Source organism: Somniosus microcephalus, chromosome 3 (genome assembly GCF_052327205.1).
Source record: "Somniosus microcephalus isolate GS21.2 chromosome 3, FLI_Smic_1.0, whole genome shotgun sequence".
NCBI lineage: Eukaryota > Metazoa > Chordata > Chondrichthyes > Squaliformes > Somniosidae > Somniosus > Somniosus microcephalus.
Genome location: NC_140989.1, coordinates 3,219,606 through 3,240,169, shown reverse-complemented (window position 1 = coordinate 3,240,169; position 20,564 = coordinate 3,219,606).

Below are 20,564 nucleotides of genomic sequence, written 5' to 3'. Positions count from 1 at the left end.
AGAGAGAGAGGAGGAGGGGGGAGAGGGAGGGGGGAGAGAGAGAGAGGGGAGAGGGGGGGGGAGAGGGGAGGGGGGGAGAGGGGAGGGGGGGAGAGGGGAGGGGGGGGTGAGGGGAGGGGGGGAGGGGGGGGGGGAGAGGGGAGGGGGGGGAGAGAGGAGGGGAGGGGGGGGAGAGAGGAGAGGGGAGGGGGGGGGAGAGAGGGGGGAGAGGGAGGGGGGGAGAGAGGGGGGAGAGAGAGGGGAGGGGGGGAGAGGGGAGAGGGGAGGAGAGAGAGAGGGGAGGGGGGAGAGGGGAGGGGGGGAGAGAGAGGGGAGGGGGGAGAGAGAGAGGGGAGGGGGGGAGAGAGAGAGAGAGGGGAGGGGAGAGAGAGAGAGAGGGGAGGGAGAGAGAGAGAGGGGAGGGAGAGAGAGAGAGAGGGGAGGGGGGGAGAGAGAGAGGGGAGGGGGGGAGAGAGAGAGAGAGGGGAGGGGGGGAGAGAGAGAGAGAGAGGGGAGGGGGGGAGAGAGAGAGAGAGGGGAGGGGGGGAGAGAGAGAGAGAGGGGAGGGGGGGGAGAGAGAGAGAGGGGAGGGGGGGAGAGAGAGAGAGGGGAGGGGGGGAGAGAGAGAGAGAGAGGGGGAGGGGGGGGGAGAGAGAGAGAGAGAGAGGGGGGAGAGGGGGGGGAGAGAGAGGGGAGGGGGGGGAGAGAGAGAGAGAGAGAGGAGGGGGGGAGAGAGAGAGAGAGAGAGGAGGGGGGAGAGAGAGAGAGAGAGAGGGGAGGGGGGGGAGAGAGAGGGGAGGGGGGGGGAGAGAGAGGGGAGGGGGGGGAGAGAGAGGGGAGGGGGGGGGAGAGAGAGGGGAGGGGGGGGGGGAGAGAGAGGGGAGGGGGGGGAGATTCCCGTACTACAAAGAGGACACCTTCTCCAACATGGAGGGGGAAATTATCCAATACCAGGCCCAGGGGAACGTGTTGATCTGTGGGGACCTCAATTCAAGAACGGGCGAAGAACCAGACTTCACCAATAATCAGGGAAACAATTACGTATTCGGGAATAACCACTTTGACATCCCTTCCCTTCCATACAGGCATAACTGCGACAAGCAGTCAAATACCAACGGTAAACAGCTACTACAGCTCTGTCGAAACCTGGGTCTGTACATTGTCAATGGTAGGTTCATAGGAGACCTCCTAGGAAGATCGACCTACTGCTCACCTCTTGGCTGCAGCACAGTCGACTATATGATTACAGACTTGGACCCATCCTCTTTCAGAGCATTCACAGTCAAACCACAAACAACACTGTCAGATCACAGTCAAATTACTATGTTTCTCAAAAGACAGAAACAAACAACATAGAAACACAACCCAGTAAACTGTTACAACACCAAAAAATCGTACAGATGGGCCAAAAACGACACGGAAAAATACCAGAAAACAATTAGCAATGCATCAACTCAAGCTCTCTTAGACACCTTTCTGGATAACATATACACTCACAATAAAGAAGGCGTAACCGGGCAGTTAGTAAACTAAACAATATTTTGATAATTTGGCAACAAATGCAAACTTGCAAGCTCGCAAGAACAAACCCAAAACAAAAAACTATGAAAAATGGTTTTGACCATGATTGCCATAACATGAGGAAAAAACTTAGAAAACTATCAAACCAAAAACACAGACATCCAGAAAACGAGGAATTACGCCTTACTTATTGTCAGACGCTAACGCAATACAGAAACACACTCAGGACCAAAAAAGAGCAATTTATTAAGAATACACTCAGCTCCATGGAGGAATCCATTGAGTCGAATTGTTTCTGGGACAACTTGAAAACACTACACAAAAAACAACACGACGATTTGTCCATTCAAAATGGGGACACATGGGTAAACCACTTTGAAAAATTATACCAGAAAAACACACTAGGACCAGAGCAACACCAAATACGCAAAAAACTTGAAAAGCTTGAAATGGCCATAAAAGATAACCAAAACCCGCTAGACGCCATAATAACAGAAAAAGAACTTCTTGAAAAACTCAAGGACCTGCGACCAGGAAAAGCTTGCGGGACAGACGGCATACTAAACGAGATGATTAAACACGCAGACGACAAACTGAAACTGGCTATCCTAAAACTCTTCAACTTGGTTCTGAGTGTCGGTTATTTCCCTGACATCTGGAACAAAGGACTCATAACACCCATATACAAAAGTGGGGACAAAATCGACCCAAACAACTATCGAGGCATCTGTGTAAACAGTAACCTGGGGAAGGTATTCTGTAGCATCATAAACAAAAAGACTTATAAACTTCCTTGAAGAGCACAATGTCTTGAGTAAAAGCCAAATTGGATTCCTGCCAAACTATAGAACATCCGATCATATCTTCACCCTACAGACCCTAATTGACAAACACGTTCACCATAACAAAAGCAAAATCTACGCATGCTTTGTAGATTTCCAGAAGGCTTTCGACTCCATCTGGCATGACGGTTTATTCCTGAAACTTATCGAAAGCGGGGTAGGAGGTAAAACATATGATGTAATTAAATCAATGTATACAAACAATAAATGTGCAGTTAAAATTGGAGACAAACAACAAAATACTTCCCACAGGGGCGGGGGTGACGCAGGGCTCGCCAATCTCACCGACACTCTTTAATATTTACATTAATGGATTGGCAAAACTACTTGAACAATCTACAGCACCCGGCCTCACCCTATATGAATCCAAGGTTAAATTCCTCCTCTATGCCGACGACCTGGTTCTGCTGTCACCAACTAAGGAGGGTCTACAGCAGAACCTGGACCTGCTGGAGTCGTACTGCCAGACTTGGGCCCTGACAATAAATCCCCAAAAAACCAAAGTCCTTGTGTTCCAGCAAAGATCCAAACAACATGGACCCACAATAAATTTCACAGTAGGAACAACCAAAATTGAACAAACCACTCACTACACATACTTGGGCTTAAAAATCAGTTCTACGGGAAACTTCAAACTGGCTGTGAATGAACTGAAAGAGAAAGCAAGAAGGGCTTTCTATGCCATCAAAAATCAATCCAAATAGAAATCCCAATTAGCATTTGGCTCAAAATTTTCAAATCAGTATTTGAACCAATTGTACTCTATGGCAGTGAGGTCTGGGGACCACTAACACAACAAGATTTTGCAAAATGGGACAAACACCCAATTGAGATCCTACATGCGGAATTCTGTAAAAGTATCCTCCGGACTCAAAGGAATCCTACATGCGGAATTCTGTAAAAGTATCCTCCGGACTCAAAGGAAAACAGTAAACAACGCATGCAGGGCGGAACTAGGCCAATACCCATTAATAATCACTATCCAAAAAAGAGCCACCAAATTTTGGAATCACCTACAAATGAGCAACCCCCAATGCTATCACTACGACGCCCTGAAATGCAAGAGCTGACCATAAAGAAGAATACCCTCAGTCAACTAGTCCTGGGACTCAATAAAGTAACTAATAACAATACTAACAATAACCAGCCCCAGGATAGTGACAGGGTAACACAAAGAATTCGACCCAACACAATCGTCACTAAGCAAAAGGAAAAATATCTGTCATATTGGGCAGAAACAACAAAAACCCAAAGCAAACTCAATTGCTACTTGGCCCTAAACAGACAATACAACATAGCTGATTACCTGACCATGGTAAAGGATAACAAACTGAGAAGAACCTTGACAAGGTACAGACTTAGCGAACATAGCCTAGCGATCGAAAAAGGCAGACACAGGCAGACCAGGCTGCCAAGAGAAGACAGGATATGCTCTCACTGCAGTCAGGGAGTAGTTGAGACAGAGATGCACTTCCTCACAGCCTGTGGAAAATATCAGGGCATCAGAGAGAATTTCTATCAAAAATTCTCACAAATATGCCCTGAATTCAGAAATCTGACTGACAACCAAAAACTCCCATTCCTACTGGGGAGGAGAGAAGCTGTGTAACACTGGCGGCACACTATGTTACAGCTTGCCATGAACAGAGGGACAACCAGTAAACTAAGAAAAGAATATATATAAACAATGCGAATGTATATTTATACACTCAGGGATATACCTGTTTATACACTGTATGAATAGAACTGCGTTTATGTGCTAAACCATAAATGTATTTTGATGCTTTGGCAACATAAGATGTAACTTATCATGCCAATAAAGCGATTTGAATTGTGAATTGTGAATTGGGCAGAGAGAGAGAGAGAGAGGGGAGGTGGCAGAGAGAGAGAGAGAGAGAGGGGAGGGGGCAGAGAGAGAGAGAGGGGAGGGGGGCAGAGAGAGAGAGAGGGGAGGGGGGCAGAGAGAGAGAGGGGAGGGGGGCAGAGAGAGAGAGAGAGGGGAGGGGGGCAGAGAGAGAGAGAGGGGAGGGGGGCAGAGAGAGAGAGAGGGGAGGGGGGCAGAGAGAGAGAGAGGGGAGGGGGGCAGAGAGAGAGAGAGGGGAGGGGGGGCAGAGAGAGAGAGAGGGGAGGGGGGCAGAGAGAGAGAGAGGGGAGGGGGGCAGAGAGAGAGAGAGGGGAGGGGGGCAGAGAGAGAGAGAGGGGAGGGGGGCAGAGAGAGAGAGAGAGGGGAGGGGGGCAGAGAGAGAGAGAGGGGAGGGGGGCAGAGAGAGAGGGGAGGGAGAGAGAGAGAGAGGGGAGGGGGGCAGAGAGAGAGAGGGGAGGGGGGCAGAGAGAGAGAGAGGGGAGGGGGGCAGAGAGAGAGAGAGGGGAGGGGGGGAGAGAGAGAGAGGGGAGGGGGCAGAGAGAGAGAGAGGGGAGGGGGGCAGAGAGAGAGGGAGGGGGGCAGAGAGAGAGAGAGGGAGGGGGCAGAGAGAGAGAGAGGGGAGGGGGCAGAGAGAGAGAGAGGGGAGGGGGGCAGAGAGAGACAGAGGGGAGGGGGGCAGAGAGAGAGAGAGGGGAGGGGGGCAGAGAGAGAGAGAGGGGAGGGGGGCAGAGAGAGAGAGAGGGAGGGGGGCAGAGAGAGGGGGAGGGGAGGGGGCAGAGAGAGAGAGAGGGGAGGGGGGCAGAGAGAGAGAGAGGGAGGGGGGCAGAGAGAGAGAGAGGGGAGGGGGGCAGAGAGAGAGAGAGGGGAGGGGGCAGAGAGAGAGAGAGGGGAGGGGGCAGAGAGAGAGAGGAGAGGGGGGCAGAGAGAGAGAGAGGAGGGGGGCAGAGAGAGAGGAGGGGGGCAGAGAGAGAGGAGGGGGGCAGAGAGAGGGGAGGGGGGCAGAGAGAGGGGAGGGGGGCAGAGAGAGAGAGGGGAGGGGGGCAGAGAGAGGGGAGGGGGGCAGAGAGAGGGGAGGGGCAGAGAGAGAGAGAGAGAGGGGAGGGGGGCAGAGAGAGAGAGAGAGGGGAGGGGGGCAGAGAGAGAGAGAGGGGAGGGGGGCAGAGAGAGAGGGGAGGGGGGCAGAGAGAGAGGGGAGGGGGGCAGAGAGAGAGAGGGGAGGGGGGCAGAGAGAGAGAGAGGGGAGGGGGGCAGAGAGAGAGAGAGAGAGGGGAGGGGGGCAGAGAGAGAGAGAGAGGGGAGGGGGCAGAGAGAGAGAGAGGGGAGGGGGGCAGAGAGAGAGAGAGGGGAGGGGGGCAGAGAGAGAGAGAGGAGGGAGGCAGAGAGAGAGAGAGAGGGGAGGGGGGCAGAGAGAGAGAGAGGGGAGGGGGCAGAGAGAGAGAGAGGGGAGGGGGGCAGAGAGAGAGGGGAGGGGGGCAGAGAGAGAGAGAGGGGAGGGGGGCAGAGAGAGAGAGAGGGGAGGGGGGCAGAGAGAGAGAGAGGGGAGGGGGCAGAGAGAGAGAGAGGGGAGGGGGGCAGAGAGAGAGGGGAGGGGGGCAGAGAGAGAGAGGGGAGGAAGGCAGAGAGACAGAGAGAGGGGAGGGGGCAGAGAGAGGGGAGGGGGAGAGAGAGAGAGAGAGGGGAGGGGGCAGAGAGAGAGAGAGGGGAGGGGGAGAGGGAGAGAGAGAGAGGGGAGGGGGGCAGAGAGAGAGAGGGGAGGGGGGCAGAGAGAGAGAGAGGGGAGGGGGGCAGAGAGAGCGAGGGGAGGGGGGCAGAGAGAGAGAGAGGGGAGGGGAGCAGAGAGAGAGAGGGGAGGGGGGCAGCGAGAGAGAGAGGGGAGGAAGGCAGAGAGAGAGAGAGGGAGGGGGGCAGAGAGAGAGAGAGAGGGGAGGGGGGCAGAGAGAGAGAGAGGGGAGGGGGGCAGAGAGAGAGAGAGGGGAGGGGGGCAGAGAGAGAGAGGAGGGGGGCAGAGAGAGAGAGAGAGGAGGGGGGCAGAGAGAGAGAGAGAGAGAGGGGAGGGGAGGGGGGCAGAGAGAGAGAGAGAGAGGGGAGGGGGGCAGAGAGAGAGGGGAGGGGGAGAGAGAGAGAGAGGGGGGCAGAGAGAGAGAGAGAGGGGAGGGGGGCAGAGAGAGAGAGGGGAGGGGGGCAGAGAGAGAGGGGAGGGGGGCAGAGAGAGAGAGGGGAGGGGGGCAGAGAGAGAGAGAGGGGAGGGGGGCAGAGAGAGAGAGAGAGGGGAGGGGGCAGAGAGAGAGAGAGAGGGGAGGGGTGCAGAGAGAGAGGGGAGGGGGCAGAGAGAGAGAGAGAGGGGAGGGGGGCAGAGAGAGAGAGGGGAGGGGGGCAGAGAGAGAGAGGGGAGGGGGCAGAGAGAGAGAGAGGGGAGGGGGGCAGAGAGAGAGGGGAGGGGGGCAGAGAGAGAGAGGGGAGGGGGGCAGAGAGAGAGAGAGAGGGGAGGGGGGCAGAGAGAGAGAGAGGGGAGGGGGGCAGAGACAATACTAACAATAACCAGCCCCAGGACAGTGACAGGGTAACACAAAGAATTCGACCCAACACAATCGTCGCTAAGCAAAAGGAAAAATATCTGTCATATTGGGCAGAAACAACAAAAACCCAAAGCAAACTCAATTGCTACTTGGCCCTAAACAGACAATACAACATAGCTGATTACCTGACCATGGTAAAGGATAACAAACTGAGAAGAACCTTGACAAGGTACAGACTTAGCGAACATAGCCTAGCGATCGAAAAAGGCAGACACAGGCAGACCAGGCTGCCAAGAGAAGACAGGATATGCTCTCACTGCAGTCAGGGAGTAGTGGAGACAGAGATGCACTTCCTCACAGCCTGTGGAAAATATCAGGGCATCAGAGAGAATTTCTATCAAAAATTCTCACAAATATGCCCTGAATTCAGAAATCTGACTGACAACCAAAAACTCCCATTCCTACTGGGGGAGGAGAGAAGCTGTGTAACACTGGCGGCACACTATGTTACAGCTTGCCATAAACAGAGGGACAACCAGTAAACTAAAACAAGAGTATATATAAACAAGGCGAAAATATATTTATAAACTCAGGGATATACCTGTTTATACACTGTATGAATGGAACCGCGTTTATGTGTTCAACCATAAATGTATTTTGGTGCTTTGGCAACATAAGATGTACCTTATCATGCCAATAAAGCGATTTGTATTGTATTGAGAGGGGAGGGGGGCAGAGAGAGAGAGGGGAGGGGGCAGAGAGAGAGGGGAGGGGGCAGAGAGAGAGAGGGGAGTGGGCAGAGAGAGAGAGGGGAGGGGGCAGAGAGAGAGAGAGGGGAGGGGGCAGAGAGAGAGAGAGGGGAGGGGGCAGAGAGAGAGAGGGGGGAGGGGGGCAGAGAGAGAGGGGGCGGGGGAAGGGGGGCAGAGAGAGAGGGGGGAGGGGGCAGAGAGAGGGGGAGGGGGCAGAGAGAGAGGGGGCGGGGGGAGGGGGAGAGAGGGGGGAGGGGGGAGAGAGGGGAGGGGGGCAGAGAGAGGGGGGCAGAGAGAGCGGGGGGAGGGGGGCAGAGAGAGAGGGGGGAGGGGGGCAGAGAGGGGGGAGGGGGGCAGAGAGAGAGAGGGGGGCAGAGAGAGAGAGAGGGGGGAGGGGCAGAGAGGGGGAGGGGGGCAGAGAGAGGGGGAGGGGGGCAGAGAGAGAGAGGGAGGGGGGCGGGGAGGGGGCAGAGAGGGGAGGGGGGCAGAGAGAGAGAGGGGGGAGGGGGGCAGAGAGAGAGAGGGGGGAGGGGGGCAGAGAGAGAGGGGGGAGGGGGCAGAGAGAGAGGGGAGGGGGGCAGAGAGAGAGGGGGGAGGGGGCAGAGAGAGAGGGGGAGGGGGCAGAGAGAGGGGGAGGGGGGCAGAGAGAGGGGGAGGGGGGCAGAGAGAGAGGGGGGAGGGGGGCAGAGAGAGAGAGGGGGGAGGGGGGCAGAGAGAGAGAGGGGGGAGGGGGCAGAGAGAGAGAGGGGGGAGGGGGGCAGAGAGAGGGGGGAGGGGGCAGAGAGAGGGGGGAGGGGGCAGAGAGAGAGAGGGGGAGGGGGCAGAGAGAGAGAGGGGGAGGGGGGCAGAGAGAGAGAGAGGGGGAGGGGGGCAGAGAGAGCGAAGGGGGAGGGGGGCAGAGAGAGAGGGGGGAGGGGGGCAGAGAGAGAGAGGGGGGATGGGGCAGAGAGAGAGGGGGGGGAGGGGGGCAGAGAGAGAGAGGGGGGAGGGGGGCAGAGAGAGATAGGGGGGAGGGGGGCAGAGAGAGAGAGAGGGGGGAGGGGGGCAGAGAGAGAGAGAGGGGGAGGGGGGCAGAGAGAGAGAGAGGGGGGCAGAGAGAGAGAGGGGGAGGGGGGCAGAGAGAGGGGGGCAGAGAGAGAGAGAGGGGGAGGGGGCAGAGAGGGGGGAGGGGTCAGAGAGAGGGGGGAGGGGGCAGAGAGAGAGGGGGGAGGGGGGCAGAGAGAGAGAGAGGGGGGAGGGGGGCAGAGAGAGAGAGGGGGGAGGGGGCAGAGAGAGAGAGGGGGGAGGGGGGCAGAGAGAGAGAGGGGGAGGGGGCAGAGAGAGAGAGGGGGGAGGGGGGCAGAGAGAGAGAGGGGGGAGGGGGCAGAGAGAGAGGGGGGAGGGGGGCAGAGAGAGAGGGGGGAGGGGGGGCAGAGAGAGAGAGGGGGGAGGGGGGCAGAGAGAGAGAGGGGGGCAGAGAGAGAGAGGGGGGAGGGGGGCAGAGAGAGAGAGGGGGGCAGAGAGAGAGGGGGGAGGGGGCAGAGAGAGAGAGGGGGGAGGGGGGCAGAGAGAGAGAGGGGGGAGGGGGGCAGAGAGAGAGAGGGGGGAGGGGGGCAGAGAGAGAGGGTGGAGGGGGGCAGAGAGAGAGAGAGGGGGGAGCCAGACAGCCAGGCAGAGTGAATACACACGCTGAAGATGGGCTGCTGAATTTTTAGTGTTTTTAGTGTTTAAAGTGGGGAAAAAAAAGGTTCATTTCAAGTTTAAAAAGGTTTTAAAGTTAAATTTAGTTCTAGTTAAGTTAGTTTAGTTTGTTTAGTTAAGTTTAAGTTTAGTTTAGTCTAGATTAAGTAAGGAAGAAAAGACCACCAAAGGAAAAAAAAAAAACCAGAGGAAATCAAAGAAAAAAAAGTAATAAGGGAAAAAAATATATACAAACCAAAGAACAGCGGCTGCACGGGGCCACAGCAGCAGCAGAAGCGAGGTGACTCGGCCGCATCGGGAACCGAGGCGCGAAGGCCGCACGGAGACGCAGCGGCAGCCGGAGCGAGGAGACTCGGGGAGGCCGCTTCGGGAAACGAGGCGAATCGGGGAGGCCGCACGGAGACGCAGCGGCAGCCGGAACGAGGTGACTCGGGGAGCCCGAGCGGCGAACGAGACACGGCCCGATCGGCGGCCGCAGTCCAGCACCCGAGCGACGGCCGCAGTCCAGCACCCGAGCGACGACCGCAGTCCAGCACCCGAGCGACGGCCGCAGTCCAGCACCCGAACGGCGAACGAGGCACAGCCCGAGCGGCGGCTGGGCTAGAAAGCCCGGGAAAGGCCCGAGGAGCCAGGCCCAGAGACTTCTGAGGAGAAGGGGAGCAACCAGAAGGCTTCCAGAAGCAAACCAAGACTGTGAGTACAGGGCTCAGGGAGGGAGACTGAAGCCAGGGAAAGGCCCGAGGAGCCAGGCCGAGACAGAGGCACAGAGACCTCTGAGGGGGAGGGGAACAGCCCGAAGGCACCGGGAAACAGCGGCTCACAGACCCAGACCTGAGAAGGGTGAACCCAGAAGCCGAGGCCCAGGGACTACGGGGTCGGAGAGGGGGACCGGGAAAGTTCGCGAACAGGGAGAGGGAAACACCAAACCCGGGGCCCCAGAAAAGCTTATTCTAAGATCAACAATACTTTACCAAAAATGAGCGAATCAGAAGATCCACAACAGCCCCGCTTCCAGATTCCCCCCAACACCGCAAAAAAAGCTATAAAAGCGATCAAGCATGAGCAGATGAGAGAAAAACCAGAAACACTTTTTGCTGACTGTTACAACAATGGGACAAAAAGTAACCTCATTTTCTACTCAGATCAGCCAGTGGCTTGGATCACAGCAATAAAATCACACTATACCAATGTTAAGCTAGAAAATACCGCAAATGGGTCCATAATGAAAATTAACACACCAGGAGACAGTTCAACTACGACGGTCAACGCGTACAATACCGGAACAATATTAGTGCAAGGCAACCTCGACAAATTTGCAACGGCCTTCAGGACACTGAAAAAATTAACTAAGGGGGGAAGGAACAGCCCCAGAGTGGCCCGCACTCCCCCCAACATTGACAACTTACCAGGAGAAAATCTGCCTGGTCAGGAGGTGAACGAGCCACACAGTTCAAACCAGACACTAACCCCGGGGAACCACAGCCACACGATACAACTGACAAACCCCAGCATAACTACCAGGGAGGAAGCCACACATAGTCCCCCTACCATTCCCAGCTCACCAAGAGAAGAGCAGCATAGCCAGGAAGTGAGTGAGCCCTCCAGGGCCGACCAGCCTAGCCAGGAAGTGAGTGAGCCTTCCAGGGCCGACCAGACACATACCCCGGGATCACACAGCCAGATACAACCAAAAGATAAATTTAATCAATTAGAGATAGAGATGGTTAAACTTAGAGAGGACTTCCTCAAAATGAATGACGATCAAAATCAGGAGAGGGAGAGACACAAGAGAGAGCTGAAGCTACTTGAGAACCAGGTGAATCTACTTAGGAATCAGGTGAAAGAGCTGCAGGAAAAAGAAGAGAGCCATAGAGGAGAGATAACACCATTAGACCAGCAACCAGAGGCTAGAGATAAGACAAGATAGAGCCGGACGGAACGGCTGCACTCCCACACGGAACAAAAGCAACAGACACACAATACAAGGGGTGCCACACAGACCGACCAGCATACTGATTCGCAATCTTCCCCCACCACCGGGGAACCACAAGCGGGCCGCTCACAAGAGGTACGCACACACCAGACACCCCAGCCCAGCACACACACTATGAGTCCAAGCGAAAGCCACCAGACAGTAAACACAAACAAGGCTGACGTCGTAATACTCATAGACTCAAATGGGAAATTTCTATGGGAGAAAAAGCTATTCCCTAGAAGTAAAGTAGAAAAGATCTGGTGCCCAACAACAAACAGAGCCATGGGATGGCTGACCAAAGCCAGATTAGGCTCCCCCCAACACATAATAATACACACGGGCACAAATGACCTAAAGACCCAACAGAAAGAAGTAGCAACATCGCTCAGAGCAATGATTAGGAAAGCAAGCAGTACATTTCCAAACACTAGAATCACTGTTTCCACAATATTGCCGAGAACAGACTTCAACAACAACACAATTCATGAGATAAATGCCAGCATAGCAAGAGACTGCGAATCAAACCACAACGTACACCTGGCCCAACACCCCACCCTCGATGAGGAATGTCTTTACGACCACGTCCACATCCAAAGGCAAAGAATATCGATCTTTGCTAAAGCCCTGAAGGACGTCGCTTTTAACCGGGTCCATACCCAGACTCCAAGAGGACCCCCCCCCGACCACCAGAGATCAGCGGGGTACATATCAGGAACACTACAAGGACCACCAACACACCAACCGAGACCAGAGAGGATCCCCATGCAAAACAACAATATCAGACCTGCACCACTCCTGTCCCACAGGGGAATAGGACTGCTCCCAGCCAGACAGAGGGAGAGATGCACAGGACGTACGCAATACCTCAGACAGAAACAATCCATTAAGAGACAATAAGCAGATGTGCAGCAGCATCTACTTCTGCCTTATGGATCAAGGACTAATTAATAGAAAGAACTGTAACCAAATTGTATTAACTTTTGTAGACAACTGATGTGATCTTTTTTTTCCCACACTTAGACACGACAAACACGTACCACTCTTTAACCTATCATAGTAAAAGATCAAACTTAACATGAAATCCTTATATATTTCGACCTGGAATATCCAAGGTCTACGCTCTTCACTGCGAGAAGTGAAAAGTAGGACCCCAGAGTTCATAGATGAAACTAAAGACCTAGATATTATCATTTTACAGGAAACTTGGTATAAAGGAAAAGGACACACTGGCTGTCCCCAAGGGTACACTGAGCTGGTGGTCCCCTCCAATAAATTACCAAGTGTAACCCAAGGCAGAGACTCCGGAGGCATACTGATCTGGTTTAAAACAGAACTTAAGAATTACATCAAAATTATAAAAAAGGGTGAAAACCATATGTGGCTCAAACTTGAGAGGGAGATTATCTCAAACACCCAAGATGTTTACATTTGCGCACTTTATATCCCTCCAATCGATTCCCCGTACTTTAAAGAGGACACCTTCTCCAACATGGAGGGGGAAATTATCCAATACCAGGCCCAGGGGAACGTGTTGATCTGTGGGGACCTCAATTCAAGAACGGGCGAAGAACCAGACTTCACCAATAATCAGGGAAACAATTACGTTTTCGGGAATAACCACTTTGACATCCCTTCCCTTCCATACAGGCATAACTGCGACAAGCAGTCAAATACCAACGGAAAACAGCTACTACAGCTCTGTCGAAACCTGGGTCTGTACATTGTCAATGGTAGGTTCATAGGAGACCTCCTAGGAAGATCGACCTATTGCTCACCTCTTGGCTGCAGCACAGTAGACTATATGATTACAGACTTAGACCCATCCTCTTTCAGAGCATTCACAGTTAAACCACAAACAACACTGTCAGATCACAGTCAAATTACTATGTTCCTCAAAAAGACAGAAACAAACAACATAGAAACACAACCCAGTAAACTGTACAACACCAAAAAATCGTACAGATGGGCCAAAAACGACACGGAAAAATACCAGAAAACAATTAGCAATGCATCAACTCAAGCTCTCTTAGACACCTTTCTGGATAACATATACACTCACAATAAAGAAGGCGTAAACCGGGCAGTTAGTAAACTAAACAATATTTTTGATAATTTGGCAACAAATGCAAACTTGAAAGCTCGCAAGAACAAACCCAAAACAAAAAACTATGAAAAATGGTTTGACCGAGATTGCCATAACATGAGGAAAAAACTTAGAAAAATATCAAACCAAAAACACAGACATCCAGAAAACGAGGAACTACGCCTTACTTATTGTCAGACACTAACACAATACAGAAATACACTCAGAACCAAAAAAGAGCAATATATTAAGAATACACTCAGCTCCATGGAGGAATCCATTGATTCCAATTGTTTCTGGGAAAACTTGAAAACACTACACAAAAAACAACACGACGATTTGGCCATTCAAAATGGGGACACATGGGTAAACCACTTTGAAAAATTATACCAGAAAAACACACTAAGACCAGAGCAACACCAAATATGCAAAAAACTGGAAAAGCTAGAAATGGCCATAAAAGATAACCAAAACCCGCTGGACGCCATAATAACAGAAAAAGAACTTCTTGAAAAACTCAAGGACCTGCGACCAGGAAAAGCCTGCGGGACAGACGGCATACTAAACGAGATGATTAAACACACAGACAACAAAATGAAACTGGCTATCCTAAAACTCTTCAACTTGGTTCTGAGTGTCGGTTATTTCCCTGATATCTGGAACAAAGGACTCATAACGCCCATATACAAAAGTGGGGACAAAATCGACCCAAACAACTATCGAGGCATCTGTGTAAACAGTAACCTGGGGAAGGTATTCTGTAGCATCATAAACAAAAGACTTATAAACTTCCTTGAGGAGCACAATGTCTTGAGTAAAAGCCAAATTGGATTCCTGCCAAGCTATAGAACATCCGATCATATCTTCACCCTACAGACCCTAATTGACAAACACGTTCACCATAACAAAAGCAAAATCTACGCATGCTTTGTAGATTTCCAGAAGGCTTTCGACTCCATCTGGCATGACGGTTTATTCCTGAAACTTATCGAAAGTGGGGTAGGAGGGAAAACATATGATGTAATTAAATCAATGTATACAAACAACAAATGTGCAGTTAAAATTGGAGACAAACAAACAAAATACTTCCCACAGGGGCGGGGGGTGACGCAGGGCTCGCCAATCTCACCGACACTCTTTAATATTTACATAAATGGATTGGCAAAACTACTTGAACAATCTACAGCACCCGGCCTCACCCTATATGAATCCAAGGTTAAATTCCTCCTCTATGCAGACGACCTGGTTCTGCTGTCACCTACTAAAGAGGGGCTACAGCAAAACCTGGACCTGCTGGAGTCGTACTGCCAGACTTGGGCCCTGACAATAAATCCCCAAAAAACCAAAGTCCTTGTGTTCCAGCAAAGATCCAAACATCAGGGACCCAAAATAAATTTCACAGTAGGAACAACCAAAATTGAACAAACCACTAACTACACATACTTGGGCTTAAAAATCAGTTCTACGGGAAACTTCAAACTGGCTGTGAATGAACTGAAAGAGAAAGCAAGAAGGGCTTTCTATGCCATCAAAAAATCAATCCAAATAGAAATCCCAATTAGCATTTGGCTCAAAATTTTCAAATCAGTAATTGAACCAATTGCACTCTATGGCAGTGAGGTATGGGGACCGCTAACTCAACAAGAATTTGCAAAATGGGACAAACACCCAATTGAGATCCTACATGCAGAATTCTGTAAAAGTATCCTCCGGACTCCAAGGAAAACAGTAAACAATGCATGCAGGGCGGAACTAGGCCAATATCCATTAATAATCACTATCTAAAAAAGAGCCACCAAATTTTGGAATCACCTACAAATGAGCAATCCCCAATGCTATCACTACGACGCCCTGAAATGCCAAGAGCTGACCATAAAGAAGAATACCCTCAGTCAACTAGTCCTGGGACTCAGTGAAGTAACTACTAACAATACTAACAATAACCAGCCCCAGGACAGTGACAGGGTAACACAAAGAATTCGACCCAACACAATCGTCGCTAAGCAAAAGGAAAAATATCTGACATATTGGGCAGAAACAACAAAAACCCAAAGCAAACTCAATTGCTACTTGGCCCTAAACAGACAATACAACATAGCTGATTACCTGACCATGGTAAAGGATAACAAACTGAGAAGAACCTTGACAAGGTACAGACTTAGCGAACATAGCCTCGCGATCGAAAAAGGCAGACACAGGCAGACCAGGCTGCCAAGAGAGGACAGGATATGCTCTGACTGCAGTCAGGGAGTGGTGGAGACAGAGATGCACTTCCTCACAGCCTGTGGAAAATATCAGGGCATCAGGGAGAATTTCTACCCAAAATTTACAAAAATATGCCCGGAATTCATAAAATTGAATGATGACCAAAAACTCCCATACCTACTAGGGGAAGAGAGAAGTTGCATAACACTGGCGGCACACTATGTTACAGCTTGCCATAAACAGAGGGACAACCACTAAATATAAGAAAAGAGTATATATAAATTATATGAAAGTATATTTATACACTCAGGGATATATCTGTTTATACACTGTATGGATAGATCTGTATTTTTGTGAACAAACATGAATGTTTTCCAATGCTTTGGCAACATAAGATGTAACTTGTCATGCCAATAAAGCGATTTGAATTGAATTGAAATTGAATTGAGAGGGGAGGGGGCAGAGAGAGAGAGAGGGGGGCAGAGAGAGAGAGAGGGGGGAGGGGTGCAGAGAGAGAGGGGGAGGGGGGCAGAGAGAGAGGGGAGGGGAGGGGGGCAGAGAGAGGGGAGGGGAGGGGAGGGGGGCAGAGGGAGGGGAGGGGGGCAGAGAGAGAGGGGAGGGGGGCAGAGAGAGAGGGGAGGGGGCAGAGAGAGAGGGCAGGGAGAATTTCTACCAAAAATTCTCACAAATATGCCCTGAATTCAGAAATCTGAATGACAACCAAAAACTCCCATTCCTACTGGGAGAGGAGAGAAGTTGTGTAACACTGGCGGCACACTATGTTACAGCTTGCCATGAACAGAGGGACAACCAGTAAACTAAGAAATGAATATATATAAACAATGCGAATGTATATTTGTACACTCAGGGATATACCTGTTTATACACTGTATGAATAGAACTGCGTTTATGTGCTCAACCATAAATGTATTTTGATGCTTTGGCAACATAAGATGTAACTTATCATGCCAATAAAGCGATTTGAATTGTGAATTGTGAATTGAGAGGGAGGGGGGCAGAGAGAGGGAGGGGGCAGAGAGAGCGAGAGGGGAGGGGGGCAGAGAGAGAGAGAGGGGAGGGGCAGAGAGAGAGAGAGGGGAGGGGGCAGAGTGAGAGAGAGGGGAGGGGGGCAGAGTGAGAGAGAGAGAGGGGGGCAGAGTGAGAGAGAGAGGGGGGCAGAGTGAGAGAGGGGAGGGGGGCAGAGAGAGAGAGAGAGGGGAGGGGGGCAGAGAGAGAGCGAGGGGAGGGGGGCAGAGAGAGCGAGGGGAGGGGGGCAGAGAGAGAGAGGGGAGGGGGCAGAGAGAGAGGGGAGGGGGGGAGAGAGGGGAGGGGGGCAGAGAGAGAGAGGGGAGGGGGGCAGAGAGAGAGAGGGGAGGGGGGCAGAGAGAGAGAGAGAGAGAGAGCGAGGGGAGGGGGGCAGAGAGCGAGGGGAGGGGGCAGAGAGCGAGGGGAGGGGGCAGAGAGCGAGGGGAGGGGGGCAGAGAGCGAGGGGAGGGGGCAGAGAGCGAGGGGAGGGGGCGAGAGGGGAGGGGGCAGAGAGAGAGAGAGGGGAGGGGGGCAGAGAGAGAGAGAGGGGAGGGGGGCAGAGAGAGCGAGAGGGGAGGGTGGCAGCGAGAGCGAGAGGGGGCAGAGAGGGGAGGGGGGCAGAGAGAGCGAGAGGGGGCAGAGAGGGGAGGGGGGCAGAGAGAGAGGGGAGGGGGGCAGAGAGAGAGAGAGGGGAGGGGGGAAGAGAGAGAGAGAGAGGGGAGGGGGGAAGAGAGAGAGAGGGAGAGGGGAGGGGGGCAGAGAGAGAGAGAGGGGGAGGGGGGAGAGAGAGAGAGGGGAGGGGGCAGAGAGAGGGAGGGGGCAGAGGGAGAGGGAGGGGGGGCAGAGAGAGAAGGGAGGGGGCAGAGAGAGAGAGAGAGAGAGAGAGGGGAGGGGGGCAGAGAGAGAGAGAGAGGGGAGGGGGGCAGAGAGAGAGAGAGGGGAGGGGGCAGAGAGAGAGGGGAGGGGGGCAGAGAGAGAGAGAGAGGGGAGGGGGGCAGAGAGAGAGAGAGAGGGGAGGGGGGCAGAGAGAGAGAGAGGGGAGGGGGGCAGAGAGAGAGAGAGGGGAGGGGGGCAGAGAGAGAGAGGGGAGGGGGCAGAGAGAGAGAGAGGGGAGGGGGGCAGAGAGAGAGAGAGGGGAGGGGGGCAGAGAGAGAGGGGAGGGGGGCAGAGAGAGAGAGGGGAGGGGGGCAGACGACCTGGTTCTGCTGTCACCAACTAAGGAGGGTCTGCAGCAGAACCTGGATCTGCTGGAGTCGTACTGCCAGACTTGGGCCCTGACAATAAATCCCAAAAAAACCAAAGTCGTTGTGTTCCAGCAAAGATCCAGACCTCAGGGACCCAAAATAAATTTCACAATAGGAACAACCAAAATTGAACAAACCACTAACTACACATACTTGGGCTTAAAAATCAGTTCTACGGGAAACTTCAAACTGGCTGTGAATGAACTGAAAGAGAAAGCAAGAAGGGCTTTCTATGCCATTAAAAAATCAATCCAAATAGAAATCCCAAATAGCATTTGGCTAAAAATTTTCAAATCATTAATTGAACCAATTGCGCTCTATGGCAGTGAGGTATGGGGACCGCTAACACAACAAGAATTTGCAAAATGGGACAAACACCCAATTGAGATCCTACATGCAGAATTCTGTAAAAGTATCCTCCGGACTCAAAGGAAAACAGTAAACAATGCATTCAGGGCGGAACTAGGCCAATATCTATTAATAATCACTATCCAAAAAAGAGCCACCAAATTTTGGAATCACCTACAAATGAGCAACCCCCAATGCTATCACTACGACGCCCTGAAATGCCAAGAGCTGACCATAAAGAAGAATACCCTCAGTCAACTAGTCCTGGGACTCAGTGAAGTAACTACTAACACTACTAACAATAACCAGCCCCAGGACAGTGACCGCGTAACACAAAGAATTCGACCCAACACAATCGTCGCTAAGCAAAAGGAAAAATATCTGACATATTGGGCAGAAACAACAAAAACCCAAAGCAAACTCAATTGCTACTTGGCCCTAAACAAACAATACAACATAGCTGATTACCTGACCATGGTAAAGGATAACAAACTGAGAAGAACCTTGACAAGGTACAGACTTAGTGAACATAGCCTGGTGATCGAAAAAGGTAGACACAGGCAGACCCGGCTAACAAGAGAGGACAGGATATGCTCTCACTGCAGTCAGGGAGTGGTGGAGACAGAGATGCACTTCCTCACAGCTTGTAGAAAATATCAGGGCATAAGGGAGAATTTCTACCCAAAATTTACAAAAATATGCCCGGAATTCAGAAAATTGAATGACGACCAAAAACTCCCATACCTACTAGGGGAAGAGAGAAATTGTGTAACACTAGCGGCACACTATGTTACAGCTTGCCATAAACAGGGACAACCACTAAATATAAGAAAAGAGTATATACAAATTATATGAAAGTATATTTATACACTCAGGGATATATCTGTTTATACACTGTATGGATAGATCTGTATTTTTGTGAACAAACATGAATGTTTTCCGATGCTTTGGCAACATAAGATGTAACTTGTCATGCCAATAAAGCGATTTGAATTGAATTGAATTGAGGGGGGCAGAGAGAGAGGGGAGAGGGGCAGAGGGAGAGGGGCAGAGAGAGAGAGGGGCAGAAAGAGAGAGGGGAGGGGGGCAGAGAGAGAGAGGGGAGGGGGGCAGAGAGAGAGAGGGGGGGGCAGAGAGAGTGAGGGGAGGGGGGCAGAGAGAGAGAGGGGAGGGGGCAGAGAGAGAGAGGGGAGGGGGGCAGAGAGAGAGAGGGGAGGGGAGCAGAGGGAGAGGCACAGACACAGGCAGACCAGGCTGCCAAGAGAGGACAGGATATGCTCTCACTGCAGTCAGGGAGTAGTGGAGACAGAGATGCATTTCCTCACAGCCTGTGGAAAATATCAGGGCATCAGGGAGAATTTCTACCAAAATTTCTCACAAATATGCCCTGAATTCAGAAATCTGAATGACGACCAAAAACTCCCATACCTACTGGGGGAGGAGAGAAGCTGTGTAGCACTGGCGGCACACTATGTTACAGCTTGCCATGAACAGAGGGACAACCAGTAAACCTAAGAAAAGAGTATATATAAATAATGCGAATGTATATTTATACACTCAGGGATATACCTGTTTATACACTGTATGAATAGAACTGCGTTTATGTGTTCAACCATAAATGTATTTTGATGCTTTGGCAACATAAGATGTACCTTATCATCATCATGCCAATAAAGTGATTTGAATTGAATTGAATTGAATTGAGAGAGGGGAGGGGGGCAGAGAGAGAGAGGGGAGGGGAAAGGGGCAGAGAGAGAGGGGAGGGGGGCAGAGAGAGAGAGAGGGGAGGGGGGCAGAGAGAGAGAGGGCAGGGGGCAGAGAGAGAGAGAGAGAGAGAGGAGGGGGCAGAGAGAGAGAGGAGGGGGGCAGAGAGAGAGAGGAGGGGGGCAGAGAGAGAGGGGAGGGGGCAGAGAGAGAGGGGAGGGAGGCAGAGAGAGAGGGGAGGGGGGCAGAGAGAGAGAGGGGAGGGGGGCAGAGAGAGAGAGGGGAGGGGGCAGAGAGAGAGAGGGGAGGGGGGCAGAGAGAGAGAGGGGAGGGGGCAGAGAGAGAGAGGAGGGGGGCAGAGAGAGAGAGGAGGGGGCAGAGTGAGAGAGAGAAGGGGAGGGGGCAGAGAGAGAAGGGGAGGGGGCAGAGAGAGAGAGGGGAGGGGAGCAGAGAGAGAGAGGGGAGGGGGCAGAGAGAGAGAGGGGAGGGGGGCAGAGAGAGAGGGGAGGGGGGCAGAGAGAGAGGGGAGGGGGGCAGAGAGAGACCTCTTGGCTGCAGCACAGTAGACTATATGATTACAGATTTAGACCCATCCTCTTTCAGAGCATTCACAGTCAAACCACAAACAACACTGTCAGATCACAGTCAAATTACTATGTATCTCAAAAAGACAGAAACAAACAGCATAGAAACACAACCCAGTAAACTGTACAACACCAAAAAATCGTACAGATGGGCCAGAAACGACACGGAAAAATACCAGAAAACAATTAGCAATGCATCAACTCAAGCTCTCTTAGACACCTTTCTGGATAACATATACACTCA